The sequence below is a fragment of the Magnolia sinica genome, chromosome 1 (genome assembly GCF_029962835.1).
Source record: "Magnolia sinica isolate HGM2019 chromosome 1, MsV1, whole genome shotgun sequence".
Lineage (NCBI taxonomy): Eukaryota > Viridiplantae > Streptophyta > Magnoliopsida > Magnoliales > Magnoliaceae > Magnolia > Magnolia sinica.
This window is the reverse complement of record NC_080573.1, coordinates 123,901,150-123,912,755: the sequence shown is the minus strand read 5'-3', so window position 1 is coordinate 123,912,755 and position 11,606 is coordinate 123,901,150. Positions and strand designations below refer to the sequence as shown.

The 11,606-nt window shown below is 39.5% G+C and overlaps 1 long non-coding RNA gene across 1 annotated transcript; it reads left to right on the top strand.

Annotated features, from left to right (window-relative positions):
- Positions 1 to 9,715: 9,715 nt before the first annotated feature.
- On the top strand, positions 9,716 to 10,335 carry LOC131218352 (uncharacterized). Its single transcript, XR_009157687.1, has 3 exons — positions 9,716 to 9,847; positions 9,965 to 10,062; positions 10,155 to 10,335. It is a non-coding gene; the product is annotated as an uncharacterized LOC131218352 (long non-coding RNA).
- The last annotated feature ends 1,271 nt before the right edge of the window (positions 10,336 to 11,606 follow it).

The window sequence follows — 11,606 nt, the reverse complement described above, 5'->3', positions numbered from 1 at the left end:
TCTTATATTCAAGATACAGGGGAACCGTGTAAAATTTTTCGAAATGGACTTCACCATAATAACAGGGCTGAAGATTGGTGACCTCTCCATACCTAATATCCATCGTTCGAAGAAGTCAATAAGAGAAAAATACTTCAATGAATATCCTATCCTAAAGAAACATGTACAAGAGGTGTTCAATAGGATAGTTGATAACAATTAGCACGAAGATGTTGTGAAGGTAGCCCTAATGTTATGTGTAGAGTGGTTTGTTAGGAGAACCGACACGAATGTTATATGCTGTACAGACTTTATCGACCTTGTTGACTCGTTGGAAGACTTTAATATTTACCCTTGGGGGTAGTTTGGTCTTCCAGATGATGATGAAAGGGATCGAGAGTGCCTTGATAGCATCGCAGGGGCCTCATTACAATGTCACCAGTTGTATATTTCCCCCACAAGTAAGGATTCTTTCCTTGTCTATTTTAATTCATAGTTTATAGCAAACTATATTTATTCAATATTGTCTTGTCATTTCATTGTAACAGATATGGTCCCTTGAGAGAGTACCGGTTCTCCGAGAATGTATAATTTCATACGTTCCCTCCCAAATTCCACGATTCATACAATATCGAGGATGAAAGCGTTGGAGGTATAAGAAGATTCATTAAATTCTAGAGAGTAAATATGTAAGTCAATTTCTATGAAGCTAAGTGGTCACTCATTCAACTATATATATATATATGTTTCTGTATATAACATGAAGATTTTTTCTTGCAGACTAAGATCGTTTTTATCTTAGAGCCTACCACCGAAGAGCTGGAGATGGAGGCTGTTTGTTTGGTTCGTGATAGATTTGACGTAAGATGTCAGAGACGTCTTATTGTATGTTGATATTTTGTATTTAATTAGATATGTTATATAATATGGTACATACATTACTTCATTTTGTAGGGCACTAAAGATGAAGATGATGAAGATATGGAAGAGGGATCGGGACAGGGAGAGGGAGAAGAAGGGGGAGAGGAACAGAGTACTGATGAGGGAGAGGGAGAGGGAGCGGGATTGCAATTGACTGGAGAGTCGATGGAGGATAGGGAGGAACTGGAGGCGCAAAGGCTTCAGTTGGAGAGAGAGAGAGGGAAGAGTTGAAGCTTCTCGAACACACGCTAAAAGAGAGAGAAGAATCGATGAAGAGGGAGAGAGAAGTAGTACTGAAGGTGGTTGAACTAATGCTAAAACTGAAAGAAGCATTGAGGTTAGAGAAGGAAGATTTGAATGAGAGGGCGGTATTGAAGAAGGAGAGGGAGATGCTAGTGAGGGAGAAGGAAGAACTGAAGAAGGAGAGGGAAGAGTTGGAGGAGGGTAAGGCGGAATTGAAGAGGCAGATGGAGACGTTTCATATAGAGAAGATTCAATTTTGGAAGGAGGAGTTAGAGAATGAGAAGGAAGAGTTTGAGAAGGAGGATGAGGATGCGTTAGGCGTTGATATAAGCGAGAAATCACTGCATTCCATTCCAGTATATAAGAGGGACCTAAGAAGGTGATGAAGCCGTTTGTCTACAAGCGTTCTCCATTCACTTCCATCTTTGTCATGCAAACCACTCTAAGCAACGTCGCCGACAATGAGAAAGGAGAGAATTTCCTACTTCTCTGATACCTTTCGAAGCCAAGATCGATCCATTTAGGGTAATATCGGAGGAAGAACTCAATGAATTGGAAAGGTGGGCCAACGCAAACAAAGAATCACCAAAAATTGTTTGGTTCAAGTCAATATGGGAGAAAAATGGATTGGTTGATGGCGTGGTAAGTAAATCACACACATGCATACATGGTTGTTGAACACTTATATTAGAGTAGAGCTTAATTTTCCATCTTTATTGATTAGGTTATCGATAAGTACGTCGATTACTTGGAGAGAAGACATCGATCATTTCTTACTTTATACATAAATGATTGCAAGTTTTGTCCCACATTTTTTCTGGTAACTGTATGAATTTTGGTATGTTGTCTGTAATAGCCATGTATCGGCATGTAAATGTCGAAATTGAGAATGTATCGGGATGTCGGCAATGATGAAGTGCGTTTATTATTCGAAGGGCTAAAAAAACTCACTGTGATCAGCATTGTTTGCCTTGTGACGGGCAGAAGGCCATGTGGCAGCATGAAGAGGTAATGGTATCGTTACAAGTTATCAACATTAGGTATACCCATTTCTATAATTTCTGAATATTGATATCTTATCTTGCCAAACATGGACAGGCATACGTACCAGTCAATCACACCAACAGTCATTGGTACCTGATGGTCATCTACCCTCGAGACCGAGAAATCATTATACTTGACAGTTTATACTCGAGGGCACTCAGTCGATATACAGGGAACATATCGAGCTGATGAAGGAGGTCTTGCCTATATTATTTTATGTTACAGGAGATATGTCTGCATTGGAAGGAAATGCTTGGACGGTCAAAGAAGATACTTCTATACCAAAGCAGACCAACGGATATGATTGGGGCATTTTTGTCATGAAATATATGGACATTTTGTACAGCGATCAAATTTTGTCAGGGAGAGACTTGCAACAATTCACTCCCAGCTTTAGGAAGTCAATAGCCTATGATTGCCTGAGTGACCTAAAAATATGATATATTTGTCTTAGGTATGAGAGGAATCAGAAAATTTTGTGAAATATTGTAAATTAGGCTGAATGATTCTTGTAAAACATACATGGTTATATGGTGTAAATGATGTATTGCATATTTTGTCTAAATTTTGTAGCAAATGATGTCTTACTAATAGTGATTTTATTATGAATGGTGAATCCATACATTTTGCAGTAAATGATGTCTTCACTTCACGGTCAATTTCATGCAATTCATGGTCATTTCCATTCACTTCTCGATCAATTCCATGCATTTCACGTTCAATTTCGACAATGATGTCTTCACTTCACTGTCAATTCCATGCCTTTCATGGTCAATTCGCTTAACTTTGCGGTCATTCCCATGCATTTCACGATCAATTCCCTTCACTTCGTGGTCATTTCCATGCATTTCACAGTCAATTATGACGATTCCGCTTCACTTCACGGTCATTTCCATGCATTTCACGGTCAATTCCCTTCACTTCATGGACAATTCCATGCATTTCACAGTCAATTCCCTTCACTTCATAGTCATTTTCATGCATTTCACGGTCAATTCTGACGATTTCGCTTCACTTCACGGTCATTTCCATGCATTTCACGGTCAATTCCCTTCACTTCACGGACAATTCCATGCATTTCACAGTCAATTCCCTTCACTTCACAGTCATTTCCATGCATTTCACGGTCAATTCCAACGATTCCGCTTCACTTCATAGTCATTTCCATGCATTTCACGGTCAATGAAGGCGATTCCACTTCACTTCACGGTCATTTCCATGCATTTCACGGTCAATTCCCTTCACTTCATGAACAATTTCATGCATTTCACGGTCAATTCCCTTCACTTCACAGTCATTTCCATGCATTTCACGGTCAATTCCGACAATGCCGCTTCACTTCACGGTCATTTCCATGCATTTCACGGTCAATTCCCTTCACGAACAATTCCATGCATTTCACGGTCAATTCCCTTCACTTCATGGTCATTTCCATGCATTTCACGGTTAATGAAAGCGATTTCGCTTCAGTTCATGGTCATTTTCATGCATTTCACGGTCAATTCCCTTCACTTCACGGACAATTCCATGCATTTCACAATTAATTCCCTTCACTTCACGGTCATTTCCATGCATTTTACTGTCAATGAAGGCGATTCCGCTTCACCTCATGGTCATTTCCATGCATTTCACGGTCATTTCCCTTCACTTCACGAACAATTCCATGCATTTCACAGTCAATTCCCTTGACTTCACGGTCATTTCCATGCATTTCATGGTCAATGAAGGCAATTCCTCTTCACCTCACGGTCATTTCCATGCTTTTCACGGTTAATTCCCTTCACTTCACTGACAATTCCATGCATTTCACGGTCAATTCCCTTCACTTCACAGTCATTTCCATGCATTTCACGGTCAATGAAGGCGATTCCGCTTCACCTCATGGTCATTTCCATGCATTTCACGATCATTTCCCATCACTTCACGGACAATTCCATGCATTTCACGGTCAATTCCCTTCACTTCACGGTCATTTCCATGCATTTCACGGTCAATGAAGGCGATTCCGCTTCACCTCACGGTCATTTCCATGCATTTCACGGTCAATTCCCTTCACTTCACGGACAATTCCATGCATTTCACGGTCAATTCCCTTCACTTCACGGTCATTTCCATGCATTTCATGGTCAATGAAGGCGATTCCGCTTCACCTCACGGTCATTTCCATGCTTTTCACGGTCATTTCCTTTCACTTCACGGACAATTCCATGCATTTCACGATCAATTCCCTTCACTTCACGGTCATTTCCATGCATTTCACGGTCAATTCGCTTCACTTCACGGTCATTTCCATGCATTTCACGGTCATTTCCGGCAATTCCGTTTCATTTCACGGTCATTTCCATGCATTTCACGGTCAATTCCCTTCACTTCACGGTCATTTCCATGCATTTCACAGTCAATGAAGCGATTCCGCTTCGCCTCACGGTCATTTCCATGCATTTCACAGTCATTTCCCTTCACTTCACGAACAATTTCATGCATTTCATGGTCAATTCCCTTCACTTTACGGTCATTTCCATGCATTTTACGGTCAATGAAGGCGTTTCCGTTTTACCTCACGATCATTTCCATGCATTTCACGGTCATTTCCCTTCACTTCACGAACAATTCCATACATTTCATGGTCAATTCCCTTCACTTCACGGTCATTTCCATGCATTTCATGGTCAATGAAGACGATTCCGCTTCATCTCACAGTCATTTCCATGCATTTTATGGTCAATTCTCTTCACTTCACGGACAATTTCATGCATTTCACGGTCAATTCCCTTCACTTCATGGTCATTTCCATGCATTTTGTGGTCAATGAAGGCGATTCCGCTTCACCTCACGGTCATTTCCATGCCTTTCACAGTCATTTCCCTTCACTTCACGGACAATTCCATGCATTCCATGGTCAATTCCCTTCACTTCACGGTCATTTCCATGCATTTCACGGTCAATTCCCTTCACTTCACGGACAACCCCTGAATCCAAATAATATGACATTGATAGAGTGAAATGGCAGAACAGGATTCATGCAACCCCAATTAGTTTCCCTAAGTCTTGCACTTTAGATTATGATGAAGATGATCCTTGTGAACTCCAATTAACTTCCCTGTGAATTGTGAACCCAATATTCACTCCAAAGTATCAAGATTTTTGAAGCAACATTCTCAGAAGCTGAAACTGAAGTGGATAGAATAAATCAATCAGGATTGGCCCATGTTCTAAAAAATCTAGCAAACGTAGTTCTGTGAAAGATTTGTTTAACAAATAGGAGATGCAACAAAAATGGTAAAACTATTCATCTGTATACATGTCAACTGTCATGGGATAGTATCGCCAACAAAAAGCACCATCTTCCGCACTCTCGAAGAGGTGCGCGCAAAGGCTTATGGTTCCCTTCACATCAACTATTCTAGCAACATCCACAGTTCTAGCATATTTAGTGTGAACCAATTGAACATGACTGGAGATCAGTATGACAAGAATAGTACCTGTGGAATGATCCTGGACACATTCACACTAAAAGCAAATGAACTTGAGACCAACAACAGATGTGATCATCTCATCACCCTGCCCTGAAAACACTGAAACAAAAGGATGCATTAGCCCCAAAACGAAAGAAAAATCAAGGGCTCATTTGGCACCGTGGATTTCAACTCATATGGAATCAACTGAATTTTATTCTATACATAATCAAGTGGATTTGGAATGATTTGGATTTCTCTCATCTACAAATCCCAGAGAGCTTGAGTAAATTTAAAATGAATTATAGATCATATCGAAGTATATTCGATGTTATCGAACATAATATATCGATAACATCAAACACAATTCGTGTTATCATAACTAAAAGACATAGCTCACCATGATAGATTGAAATCAATTCGATATACTCTTCTTCGATGTATCGAATAGGATTAGATATATCGAAAAAGGTCCACAAGTCTCCAGAGAACTTATGTTCATTTACAACGAATTTTCGATGATATCTATTATCATTCGATATATCGACAAACTATTCGATATGTATGGACGTATACACGATTACAAAGATTAAAATCAAAGCTAAGAGTAAAAATTACTCTTCGAAATATCGAAATGTACAAGATATATTAAAAGTGCTGCATTTCGATATATCGAAAGGTAGACGATATATTGAAATTAGTCCAAAACTGTCCAGAGATGAAATGTTGTTTTAAAACGATTTTCTGATTATATCGAGTGAGTTACGATATATTGAAGATATTTCGATCAATCGAAAGACACTCGATTACAAAAACAGAATCCATTGAATTTTTTGAAGGAAAAAGCATAAGTACTCTTCAATGTTATCGAACTCTAATCGATGACATCGAGCTTATGTTGTCGATAACATCAAACTAAATCATCGTTGCAACGGAACGATACATCGAATGGAATTCGATATGTCATGTGTCGATATATCGACTACCTTTCGATATATCAAAAATGATCAAAAAATGTCCAAAGATAACATGCTCTTTTAAAAGTAATTATCGATAATATCGATACTATTTTGATATATCGAATGAGATAAGCTATCGATATATCGATTAACTTTCGATATATTGAAAATGATCCAAAAATGTCTAGAGACAAGCTGTTCTTTTTAAACGAATTATCGATAATATCGATACTATTTCGATATATCAAAGGAGATTTCGATATCACTCAAAATGTATTCGATTACAAAAGCTGAGAAATTTTTTCCCAACTGAAAGTTGGCAATGGCAGTTGCGCTTCGATATATCGATTAAACTTCGATATGTATGTGAGGATATATCGAATGGTATACGATATATCGAATAATACCCTAAACTGTCCAGGGATGAATGCTCATTTAAAACGAATTTTTGAGATTATCGATTAATATTCGATATATCGAAAAACTTGTCGATATATATCGAAGTAGACTCGATTGAAAAAAATTTGAAAAACCCTAAACCCTTTGCCCGACCATTGGACTTCTTTTGATATATCGATTGACATTCGATATATTGAATTTGTGCGTGTATTTAAACCACGCCGCGTCCATTCCATTTCATTCCTTTTATTTTCTTCTTCCTCTGCGACACATCCTCTCCCAGAAGTCGGTGGCGGTGAATTTGAGCCATTTTCCAGAGCTTTCAAGGTAGGTAAATCACTTTTATTAGTCAATCATTCAAAACCCTAGATTTTCTTATATTTTCCTTTTGCTGTTCATCGCTACTTGCTCTCCTTTTCGTCAATCTCCTTGATTTCCATTTCTTTTCTTTTAGAATATCCTCTGAAAGTTTTCATTTACATGGGAAAAGAGAGGAATAAATCGGTTCATCAGGGTGAATCCTCCAATCTTAGGCCAAAACGTGCTAAAACAGTTACCAGGAGAAAAAATGCTCAACCAGCGACCCAAAATGTCTCTCCACCACCTACAAACGATCCACCACCCGAACTTCTAATCCCTAATGTGCTGCCACCTCCTGAGGATCTGTATTAAAAGTTTATGGGAAGGAAGATGGACTATGAAAGACAAGTTGATAGGTTTTGTCTAGCTCCATATGGGATTGTACCAATGCTCAAGGCCATTGACTGGTCTCATATGCTTGACTTTGGTGGAGTGACACGGAATGAACAAATATACAGGTTTTTAGCTTACTGTCATTCCCCAGTATCTGACCCCTCGACCATAGATGTCACCATTGGCCAAACCATAACTCACATCACTCCTGCCATTATCGGTCAATTAATTGGAATTCCGTGTAAATCCTAAGGCTTTGTAGATTACGACTTCAACTCACTTGAAGTTCGTTCAGAAATTACAAAACATGTATGCAATGGCCAAGACATTCCTTGGCATGATAGTAACTGTCTGCGTGCCACTCACATGTCTGCACAATTCCGCATTCTTCACACAATTTTTTGTACAAATTGTGTGATCTTACCCCATTCATATTGGGAATTCTCTATGCCGTCAGCCAAAAAGTGGAACTGTGTCTGCCTACTCTCATGTTGCATCAGCTGGCCGTAGCAATCCAAGCCACTAGAGATGTGTACATTCCATTCCCTCATGTTATCTATCTATTGTCTCGACATGTGGGATTGCTTCTCACCACTGATCGTCCCCGAGAGCGTCGCAAATTTACCAAAACAAATATAAAAAGAATGGGATTGCTTGACACACCAGCTTCTTCTTCCGCTCCACTTGATACTATGGCTGAAACCGAAGCTGAAGGAGTTAAGACTGATACGATGGACATCGAGGCAGCAGACATTGGAGATGAGAGGCCCTAACACAGTGACCTGACGTTCTCGCCAATCCTACATACTCGTCGTCATGCTGGCCACCAGGACTGTCGAACATCAATTATACCATCTTCACCAGCAAGATGAACAACTTCGCCAGCACGATCAATGATTGTCGCAGATCGAGAAGCAACGAAAGAAGCTGTCGAGCGAGTGGAGAAGAAGCTGCAGGACCTGATGTCGATGATCACATGCAGACGAGATGACACCGTGCCACATGGTGCCGGTCCTTCAGCCCAGCTTGATGCATAGTTGCAAAATGTTGTTAATTGTAAATTTTTGGATATTGTATGCCCATAAAGTGCTTCTTATTCTTTTTTTGGATGATGATTATACTGCCCAAACTTGGGGTAGTAATTTTTTTATTCCATGGTGAATCAAAGAATGAATAATGATAATTTTGGTTTTCAACTATTTGAGATTTCTGAGATACACTCCTAATTTTCCTGGATTGGACCCCACCTATGATATGGGTTGTCCATTGTGTAGGGCCCGCATTGGATATGGGCTTGCGTATCATCCGTCACACATAAGCAATGCTTATCATGAGATAAATGGTTAGGATTATCCCCGTCCGAAAGGGAAAGCTAAAGAAGCATAAGGAAAGAACTTGGTAACACTGGGCAGGACACCTGCCAGAGTTACTTTTAGTAACGTGGCCGAAACGACTTAACTTGCATGGAATCCATGCCATCAAAGCATGAACACCACCCTTTGTTCGGCCTTGATCTTGAAATCAGGCTGCCTCAACACTCAAGTAGGCCATCATTAAAAAAATGTATACTTAAAACCTTTACTACACAACAAGTTAAAAGTACATTGAGGTTATTCTCATTTGTTCACAACGGAGTCACAAAAATCTCTTTCTAATCTTTTAGTTATTTTTTGGGTTCTGCTAAATCCTCATCTCACTTTTACATACAACCAATTGTAACTTAAAGTAGTGCATGTGGCACCCAAGGTGCAATGTGGTGAATCACTAGGTAAGTGGACTTGGTTGATGTTTTGGTCATGTCATTAGCAAAATGCAAGATACTTGATGTGTAGGCACATTAACATGCTACCCTTCATTAATAAAATAAAACACAAATGTGTGGGGCATGGCTAGCTAGCTAGGCGGCCACACCGCACAGTGAGCATGTGAAAATGTTGGTTGGATCAAGTAATGGATTGGGTCTCAGTAGTAGACGCATTTAGTAGATGCATTGCGTTTATCTGTCACTACAATGTAGTGGATGCCTTCTCGTAAGACAATCATTTTTTCATGATGACGTGAGGAACTTCACCAAATTGGGAGGTGGTGTCACTGGTTGTCGAGGGTTTCACTCTAGCTTCTGCACTACCCAAGGTGGTTTGTCATTGAATATGAGTATGACTTTTCTCTGTAGCAGTTTTATAGTCTTTATTTGTCGTTCATTTATTACGATCTATAAATTTCACCATGCTCGTGAATTCTAGATGACAATTCTAGCGGTGCTTTCTGTAGATGTCTTGACTACGATGATCCGGACCCCTGGTCCTGTTATAGACTTTTTAACTGCCAACCAGAATCTCAGGGATTACTATCAGATTGACTGGGCCAAGGTTAGTTTGCTATTGAGCTGCATTTAGTTTTTCAAAGTTCAAGATCAATTCTTTTCAATGTGACTTGGTGTCAATCCTATTGATGTATATAGGCCCAGAAGATGCTGAAGAATCTGAGGGTTATGGCTAGGCATAATAGTATGGAGTTCAAGATCAGAGGATTAAGTGAGATGTCGTGCAATCAGCAGCTGTATGTGCTCCATTCTTTCTCACTGGATTTTATTGCTCTATTCCTTTGTCAAGCAAGTTACAATTCACATGATACTTGCTTAAATTTTTTTTCTCAATGCATTACTTGCTTGGTTGTTCTACGCTTCTCTTGCTGCTTTCTAGCTGCTAAAAGTTATACTTTTATTGCATGCCTTCGTTGCAGATTTTGCTTGAAAATGAGAAATGGAGATGGTGCATGTCTATGATTATTTTCTTAAGAGGGTATAGAATCGAGTAGTTCTGCTTATATGCCATGCCTTGATGTTGGCAAACCAAAGCGCCTGAATTATCTTCCTCTAGAGGTCAACATTATGTTTTTCTGTACCTTGTAATGCTGATATTTCACTTGCATTGACTCTTTTCATCTGTTTTTTATTTTTCCTTCTTTCTTCTATGCACTAGCTATGTACGCTTATTTTTTTGCAATGCTATACGAAGGCTTTATCCACCATGCAAAGATATTCTTTGGTTATGACTGATGTAGGTTCCTCTTAGGCCACCATCATGTTTTGTTCAATTGACATAAGATGTTTCTTTCATAATCTCCTAATTTTGCACAGGCTTTGAGAAACAACAGATATGATGAGGATGTGATGCTTTCTGCTTGCGGTACTCTTATTGACAAACAACTTACTCCAGTGGATGGCCGTGTTCTTAATGCACCCACAGTGAGTTCTATATTTATATCTAAGTGATTTACTTCTTTATGGAGGTTTCAATCTTATCCTTAACTTCAAGTTGGAATCATGTGGTCTCACTTCTTGCTCTTTGTTACAGTTGAAGGTTGGTAACAGTGAAGACTGTGTCCCTCGCAATGGGCGGTGAAATTGACCGTGAAATGCATGGAAATGACTATGAAGTGAAGGGAATGACTGTGAAGTGAAGGGAATTGACTATGAAATGCATGGAAATGTCTGTGAAGTGAAGCGGAATCGTCAGAATTGACCGTGAAATGCATGGAAATGACTGTGAAGTGAAGGGAATTAACCGTGAAATGCATGGAATTGTCCATGAAGTGAAGGGAATTGACCGTTACATGCATGGAATTGTCCGTGAAGTGAAGCGGAATCATCGGAATTGACCGTGAAATGCATGGAAATGACTGTGAAGTGAAGGGAATTGACCGTGAAATGCATGGAATTGTCCCTGAAGTGAAGGGAATTGACTGTGAAATGAATGGAAATGACTGTGAAGTGAAGCAGAATCGCCTTCAATGACCGTGAAATGCATGGAAATGACTGTGAACTGAAAGGAATTAACCGTGAAATGCATGGAATTGTCTGTGAAGTGAAGGGAATTGACCGTGAAATGCATGGAAATGATTGTGAAATGCA